The sequence below is a fragment of the Myxocyprinus asiaticus genome, chromosome 29 (genome assembly GCF_019703515.2).
Source record: "Myxocyprinus asiaticus isolate MX2 ecotype Aquarium Trade chromosome 29, UBuf_Myxa_2, whole genome shotgun sequence".
Classification (NCBI taxonomy): Eukaryota; Metazoa; Chordata; class Actinopteri; order Cypriniformes; family Catostomidae; genus Myxocyprinus; species Myxocyprinus asiaticus.
This window is the reverse complement of record NC_059372.1, coordinates 575869-585000: the sequence shown is the minus strand read 5'-3', so window position 1 is coordinate 585000 and position 9132 is coordinate 575869. Positions and strand designations below refer to the sequence as shown.

Below are 9132 nucleotides of genomic sequence, written 5' to 3'. Positions count from 1 at the left end.
TGGGCTGTTATAGTGTGTGTGTGTGTGTGTGTGTTGTATTGGGCTGTTATAGTGTGTGTGTGTGTGTGTTGTATTGGGCTGTTATAGTGTGTGTGTGTGTGTGTATTGGGCTGTTATAGTGTGTGTGTGTTGTATTGGGCTGTTATAGTGTGTGTGTGTGTTGTATTGGGCTGTTATAGTGTGTGTGTTGTTGTATGTGTGTGTGTGTTGTATTGGGCTGTTATAGTGTGTGTGTGTTGTATTGGGCTGTTATAGTGTGTGTGTGTGTTGTATTGGGCTGTTATAGTGTGTGTGTGTGTTGTATTGGGCTGTTATAGTGTGTGTGTGTTGTATTGGGCTGTTATAGTGTGTGTGTTGTATTGGGCTGTTATAGTGTGTGTGTGTTGTATTGGGCTGTTATAGTGTGTGTGTGTGTGTGTGTTGTATTGGGCTGTTATAGTGTGTGTGTGTGTGTTGTATTGGGCTATTATAGTGTGTGTGTGTGTTGTATTGGGCTGTTATAGTGTGTGTGTGTGTGTGTGTGTTGTATTGGGCTGTTATAGTGTGTGTGTGTGTGTTGTATTGGGCTGTTATAGTGTGTGTGTGTGTGTGTGTTGTATTGGGCTGTTATAGTGTGTGTGTGTGTGTGTGTATTATATTGGGCTGTTATAGTGTGTGTGTTGTATTGTGCTGTTATAGTGTGTGTGTGTTGTATTGGGCTGTTATAGTGTGTGTGTGTGTGTGTGTGTGTGTGTGTGTTGTTTGGCTGTTATAGTGTGTGTGTGCTGTTATATTGTGTGTGTGTGTGTGTGTTGTATTGGGCTGTTATAGTGTGTGTGTGTGTTGTATTGGGCTGTTATTATAGTGTGTGTGTGTGTTGTATTGGGCTGTTATAGTGTGTGTGTGTGTGTTGTGTTGTGTGTGTTGTATTGGGCTGTTATAGTGTGTGTGTGTGTTGTATTGGGCTGTTATAGTGTGTGTGTGTGTTGTATTGGGCTGTTATAGTGTGTGTGTGTGTGTGTGTGTTGTATTGGGCTGTTATAGTGTGTGTGTGTGTGTGTGTTGTATTGGGCTGTTATAGTGTGTGTGTGTGTGTGTGTGTGTTGTATTGGGCTGTTATAGTGTGTGTGTGTGTGTTGTATTGGGCTGTTATAGTGTGTGTGTGTGTGTTGTATTGGGCTGTTATAGTGTGTGTGTTTGTGTGTGTTGTATTGGGCTGTTATAGTGTGTGTGTGTTGTATTGGGCTGTTATAGTGTGTGTGTGTGTGTGTGTTGTATTGGGCTGTTATAGTGTGTGTGTGTGTATTATATTGGGCTGTTATAGTGTGTGTGTGTGTGTTGTATTGGGCTATTATAGTGTGTGTGTGTATTATATTGGGCTGTTATAGTGTGTGTGTGTGTGTGTTGTATTGGGCTGTTATAGTGTGTGTGTGAGTGTGTGTTGTATTGGGCTGTTATAGTGTGTGTGTGAGTGTGTGTTGTATTGGGCTGTTATAGTGTGTGTGTGAGTGTGTGTTGTATTGGGCTGTTATAGTCTGTGTGTGTTGTATTAGGCTGTTATAGTCTGTGTGTGTGTGTGTTGTATTGGGCTGTTATAGTGTGTGTGTTGTATTGGGCTGTTATAGTGTGTGTGTGTATTATATTGGGCTGTTATAGTGTGTGTGTTGTATTGGGCTGTTATAGTGTGTGTGTGTGTGTGTGTTGTATTGGGCTGTTATAGTGTGTGTGTGTGTTGTATTGGGCTGTTATAGTCTGTGTGTGTGTGTGTGTTGTATTGGGCTATTATAGTGTGTGTGTGTTGTTTTGGGCTATTATAGTGTGTGTGTGTGTGTGTGTTGTATTGGGCTGTTATAGTGTGTGTTGTATTGGGCTATTATAGTGTGTGTGTGTGTTGTATTGGGCTATTATAGTGTGTGTGTGTGTTGTTTTGGGCTATTATAGTGTGTGTGTGTGTGTTGTATTGGGCTGTTATAGTGTGTGTGTGTGTGTGTGTTGTATTGGGCTGTTATAGTGTGTGTGTGTGTTGTATTGGGCTATTACGGTGTGTGTGTTGTATTGGGCTGTTATAGTGTGTGTGTGTATTATATTGGGCTGTTATAGTGTGTGTGTTGTATTGGGCTGTTATAGTGTGTGTGTTTGTGTGTGTTGTATTGGGCTGTTATAGTGTGTGTGTTTGTGTGTGTTGTATTGGGCTGTTATAGTGTGTGTGTTTGTGTGTGTTGTATTGGGCTGTTATAGTGTGTGTGTGTGTGTGTGTTGTATTGGGCTGTTATAGTGTGTGTGTTTGTGTGTGTTGTATTGGGCTGTTATAGTGTGTGTGTGTGTGTGTGTGTGTATTATATTGGGCTGTTATAGTGTGTGTGTGTGTGTGTTGTATTGGGCTGTTATAGTGTGTGTGTGTGTTGTATTGGGCTGTTATAGTGTGTGTGTTTGTGTGTGTTGTATTGGGCTGTTATAGTGTGTGTGTGTGTGTGTGTTGTATTGGGCTGTTATAGTGTGTGTGTTTGTGTGTGTTGTATTGGGCTGTTATAGTGTGTGTGTTTGTGTGTGTTGTATTGGGCTGTTATAGTGTGTGTGTTTGTGTGTGTTGTATTGGGCTGTTATAGTGTGTGTGTGTGTGTGTATTATATTGGGCTGTTATAGTGTGTGTGTGTGTGTTGTATTGTGCTGTTATAGTGTGTGTGTGTGTGTGTGTATTATATTGGGCTGTTATAGTGTGTGTGTGAGTGTGTGTTGTATTGGGCTGTTATAGTTTGTGTGTGTGTGTGTGTATTATATTGGGCTGTTATTGTGTGTGTGTGTGTTGTATTGGGCTGTTATAGTGTGTGTGTGTGTGTGTGTGTGTGTGTATTATATTGGGCTGTTATAGTGTGTGTGTGTGTGTGTGTGTATTATATTGGGCTGTTATAGTGTGTGTGTGTGTGTGTTGTATTGGGCTGTTATAGTGTGTGTGTGAGTGTGTGTTGTATTGGGCTGTTATAGTGTGTGTGTGTGTGTGTGTGTGTATTATATTGGGCTGTTATAGTGTGTGTGTGTGTGTGTGTTGTATTGGGCTGTTATAGTGTGTGTGTGTGTGTGTGTGTTGTATTGGGCTGTTATAGTGTGTGTGTGTGTGTGTGTGTTGTATTGGGCTGTTATAGTGTGTGTGTGTGTGTGTGTGTGTTGTATTGGGCTGTTATAGTGTGTGTGTGTGTATTATATTGGGCTGTTATAGTGTGTGTGTGTTGTATTGTGCTGTTATAGTGTGTGTGTGTTGTATTGGGCTGTTATAGTGTGTGTGTGTGTGTGTATTATATTGGGCTGTTATAGTGTGTGTGTGTGTTGTATTGGGCTGTTATAGTGTGTGTGTGAGTGTGTGTTGTATTGGGCTGTTATAGTGTGTGTGTGTGTGTGTGTGTGTTGTATTGGGCTGCTATAGTGTTTGTGTGTTGTATTGGGCTATTATAGTGTGTGTGTGTGTGTGTGTGTGTTGTATTGGGCTGTTATAGTGTGTGTGTGTGTGTGTGTTGTATTGGGCTGCTATAGTGTGTGTGTGTGTGTTGTATTGGGCTGCTATAGTGTGTGTGTGTTGTATTGGGCTGTTATAGTGTGTGTGTGTGTGTGTGTGTGTGTTGTATTGGGCTGCTATAGTGTGTGTGTGTTGTATTGGGCTGTTATAGTGTGTGTGTGTGTGTGTTGTATTGGGCTGCTATAGTGTGTGTGTGTGTGTTGTATTGGGCTGTTATAGTGTGTGTGTGTGTTGTATTGGGCTGTTATAGTGTGTGTGTGTGTGTGTGTGTTGTATTGGGCTGTTATAGTGTGTGTGTGTGTGTGTGTGTTGTATTGGGCTGTTATAGTGTGTGTGTGTGTTGTATTGGGCTATTATAGTGTGTGTGTGTTGTATTGGGCTGTTATAGTGTGTGTGTGTGTGTGTGTGTGTGTTGTATTGGGCTGCTATAGTGTGTGTGTGTGTTGTATTGGGCTGCTATAGTGTGTGTGTGTGTGTTGTATTGGGCTGTTATAGTGTGTGTGTGTGTTGTATTGGGCTGTTATAGTGTGTGTGTGTGTGTGTGTGTGTGTGTGTAGTACTTGAGGCTGTCGTTGTGTGTCTTGTACTCCATGATGGTGTTTGGTGGCAGGTTCAGCACCCGTCGCAGTGTGTCTCGTATCCGTGACGTTGTCACCTGATCATTGGCTGTTTTATTCCAGATAGACAGAATATCCTCCTGCAGAAAACACACAGATTTAATGTGATGAACGTAACAAACATTTGTCAAATCCAGTGTCTAGTTCTTCCTCATTGTAGATATGTGAAAATACAGTATATATGATAATAAATTATAGACACTCTTGCATAAAAACAGCAGATGCAGTTCAGTTTTACATGACCGTAATGAGTCATTGGGTTTATACTGTAAGTAGACTAACACTATGCCTGTGTTTTCTATCACACTCACAAATGCAGATTTGACAGATTTAAGTGCTTATATGCAACATTTCGATGGGCTGACTGTTTGTTCATGCATTTATTTGCTTAAGTGCAGGCCTACAATGTGATTAATAATAACTACTACTAATTTAAAGTTCTAAATAGGGTTTACAAAGTGTTTCAGGCATAAAGGAAATGAGACAATAAATTAATTTAAAATAAATCATTTATTTTCAGTAGGTATTGCTTAGAATCAAACTAAATTACACAACAACCAATGATCGAATCAAATGCATATCTGAACGGTTAATCTGGGCTGTAATCATTACGAATCATTAGTGTTTTTGCCCAATTCAATTTCTTAAAAAAAATTAAACACTGAACATGGTGATTTACACTATGTAGAGTCTATTAGGGGGCGTTCACACACACACACACACACACAGTGCTGTAGTACCTGGAAGCGTATGGAGACCACTACACCACAGATCTCCTCTCCTACCATGAACTGTTCCCCCAACATCGCCAAGATGATGTTCTCCCAGAACCGTGATGCCAGACCCTTACGCAGACGTATAATCCACTTCCCGCCGTTTTTATTGGCCTCGTCCTGAAACACACACATCGGAAACAGCTTTAAAATCATCACTGCACTGATCCTTCACAGAGGATGAACTGATGCCAGCACCAACCGTCACACATGGGATACTTCAATGGACACTGCTTGAAACTTGGACTTAACGTGGACTCCACTGGAAATTAATCTGCCACAAGTTTACAGTCGAACTGCACCTCACTGACCTCTGCCTGCATCACCATGTTTAAAGCGTGATCTACAGTTGAAGTCAGAAGTTTACATACACTTAGACTGAAGTCATTAAAACACTTTTTAACCACTCAATATTAGCAAACTATAGTTTTGGCAAGTCATTTAGGAGATCTACTTTGTGCAACACGAGTAATTTTTCCAACAATTGTTTACAGACAGATTGTTTCACTTTTAATTGACTATATCACAATTCCAGTGGGTCAGAAGTTTACATACACTAAGTTAACTGTGCCTTTAAGCAGCTTGGAAAATTCTAGAAAATGATGCCAAGTCTTTAGCCAGTTAGCTTCTGATAGGAGGTGTGCTGAATTGGAGGTGTACCTGTGGATGTATTTTAAGGTCTGCCTTCAAACTCAGTGCCTCTTTGCTTGACATCATGGGAAAATCAAAAGAAATCAGACAAGACCTCAGAAAAAAATTGTGGACCTCCACAAGTCTGGTTCATCCTTGGGAGCAATTTCCAAACACCTGAAGGTACCACGTTCATCTGTACAAACAATAGTACGCAAGTATAAACACCATGGGACCACGCAGCCATCATACCGCTCAGGAAGGAGACGCATTCTGTCTCCTAGAGATGAACATAGTTTGGTGTGAAAAGTGCAAATCAATCCCAGAACAACAGCAAAGGACCTTGTGAAGATGCTGGAGGAAACAGGTAGACAAGTATCTATATCCACAGTAAAACAAGTCCTATATCGACATAACCTGAAAGGCTGCTCAGCAAGGAAGAAGCCACTGCTCCAAAACCGCCATAAAAAAGCCAGACTACAGTTTGCAAGTGCACATGGGGACAAAGATCTTACTTTCTGGAGAAATGTCCTCTGGTCTGATGAAACAAAAATTGAAATGTTCGGCCATAATGACCATCGTTATGTTTGAAGGAAAAAGGGTGAGGCTTACAAGCTGAAGAACACCATCCCAACCGTGAAGCATGGGGGTGGCAGCATCATGTTGTGGGGGTGCTTTGCTGCCGGAGGGACTGGTACACTTCACAAAATAGATGGCATCATGAGAAAGGAAAATTATCTCAAGACATCAGACAGGAAGTTAAAGCTCGGTCACAAATGGGTCTTCCAAATGGACAATGACCCCAAGCATACCTCCAAAGTTGTGGCAAAATGTCTTAAAGACAACAAAGTCAAGGTACTGGAGTGGCCATCACAAAGCCCTGACCTCAATCCGATTTCTATGCCCAGTCTTATTTTTTTTGAAAGTTTTTGGACCGGTACCAGTTCACAGCGGACGGAGTTACCTGTGCGATGCCGAAAATAGAAAATAAGCGATCGACAGACTGTACCGTCGCTCGTCACTGTTGATTAGGACAAAAACTCTGATTACCATAGAAAATTTACCTTTTATCGTGTGTCGTTTGCCATCAGGTTAGGATATAGTGTGACTGTGGCGTCCTGTAGCTCCTCTATGTTTCTGTTTGATTTACGAATACTCCATTCAAAAATAAATAAGGCTGGGCATAGAAATGAATCAATTCTTCAACCTCAAACTCTTCAGACATGTTTAGTAAGTTCTGTTCTCTGTTTTGTGTGCAGTTGTGTTGTGTTCTGTTGTCACTATCACTGTGGAGAATCTATTTTTTGCTTGAACGCCCCCCAATGTCACGAGGGGGCTGCGTGAACTGTTGCTCTCGTGTCCTATCATGAACGCACACAGGAGATCAACGGTCAGTGAACATTTTCACTAAATAATACATTAGATTTCAGTTTGTTTCTCATTAAATCTTATCGTATGCTTTCATAACAATCATGAGTCTCATGAATAATTTATTAGACTTCTGAATTATACTTTTGTGTTCTTTTGAAGCTTGAAGAGGTGGTCACCATAAACTGCCATTGTATGACATCACTGTCACTTTATTTCACGATGACACAACTTCTGTACTTCTGTATTTTTGCATTATAATTCCCACATACTTTGCGATCTACATCATGTATTAGGCAGTTTGTAAAGTTTGGAGTGTGTCTGGACTGTGAGCCGTGTTTTCTTCCTCTCCTCAATCAGGTGCCCCATCATTAGACTTTCATATGAACTCATGTTATGTTAAAATAGATCAAACAACTATTCGACAACGAATGTGTTTGTCGACAATGTATTCATTTCAGCCATAACACACACACCTCCCACATGGGTTTGATTCCCTCTTTGAAGAGGTGGAAGTCGCTGTGTCCCGTCAGATCTCCAGGTCGCACCAGATGACTGTAGACCTTCCAGAACTGTTCCACCTGACGGACAGAGAGTGTATTAACACACATAATCATCACAGATACACACACAGTCATGTAACCAAGAGCGTGTGCAGACCGATGCCACCGTCCCCATCTGTCTGATGTTCTGCTCGTAACTCTGAGTGTTGGCGGGTCAGCTGGGCGTCCGGCGAGAGTACCAGAAGGTGTAGTTAAACTGCAGCGGGTGTTCACCTACACCTGGAGTCACAGTCTGAAACACACAACAGTTTTCATCACTTATTGATCTGCAGTGTGTGATACATTCTCTGCTTTAGCTTGTGTTTGATGTTGTAGTTTATTAGTATGATGTTTGTTTGTTGTAGTGCATCAGTAGAACTCTGTGTACATGTGTGTTATTGTCACCTTGCGTCTGATGTTGTTGTTATTATTATTCATTGATCCTCCATCAGTCTCATTGTTGTCCTTCATCTCCTCATGCTCACCAGAGTCTTCCTCCGACAAACTACAAATCAATCAATTACTCTTAATACACACACTATCAAAACACATTATTTCATGAGATACTGCCTAGTGATGCTGATGTAAATACACATGTTTAATAAATTGTAATCAGGTGAAATGAAACAATATAAATACTGTACTGAGGACTTAGCACCGAATTGTAGGAATGACCCATTTATATGTTGACTTAATTAAAATGTTAAAAAGTGGTGTTTTTATAGAATAATGTGGTTGTAAAGTGAAAGTATTAATGGTGAATTAGCCGTTAGCCGCTAACTTACTGTTCAAACTGATTCATTCCGCATAAACGCCAAACGCTGCGTGTTATAATACTAATAACCTGTATAAAAAGATCAATGATAATAATCCGGCAGATGTTTGTGTGTTTAATTCAGAGATAACAACAAACTCTACATCAGCTGCTCGCAATGCACATGCGCGGAGATCATACGGGAGCCGAGAGAAGACAAACAAAGCGTCACCCGCCATTGCGTTTCTTAAAGTCAGCATGAAACGGAGCTTACGACTGACTTTACTTCCGTGTTGTGACATATCTGAGTGAAACAGCTTATCGAACAAGAAAAAACTTGATTTTATCCATCTGTCGTTGATTGGACTGTGAAAAGTGGGCGTTGCATACCAGAATGGAGGCGGATCTGTATGCTAGTTTGCACTTTGCAGTCGACAGACACAAACACACACCCCTTCCATAATACTGCTCGTGCCAGTGCTGGTTACCAGGGAAATTGAGCAGCGATCTCAACACACTAATGATCAAACTGACGACCTTAATACATAATAGGGGTGTAAATCAGACGTTTCATCACGATACGATCTTATATCGACTCTCTTGGCCTGCGATCCGATATTTGCTGATACTTCAAAGTCTGCCATGATACGATTCGATTCAGGGGTCTGTCATCGATATTCCGATATTATGTGCCTATTTTACACAATCACTTATTATATATACATATATATATATATATATATATATATATATATATATATATATATATATATATATATATATATATATATATATATATATATATATATATATATATATATATATATATATATATATATTATTTATTTATTATTTTATTTTCATTTTTTGGCCCTCAAATGCAACCAAAATATAATTTGAATATTTTATTGAGCTATCTGAAAAATGCAAATTTAGTATCCACACTGGGACATCCACAACA

The 9132-nt window shown here is 40.3% G+C and overlaps 1 pseudogene; it reads right to left on the bottom strand.

The window, feature by feature from the left end:
* Positions 1–8368, bottom strand: part of LOC127419843 (eukaryotic translation initiation factor 4E type 2-like) — a 12091-nt pseudogene extending 3723 nt beyond the window's left edge.
* Positions 8369–9132: the final 764 nt, after the last annotated feature.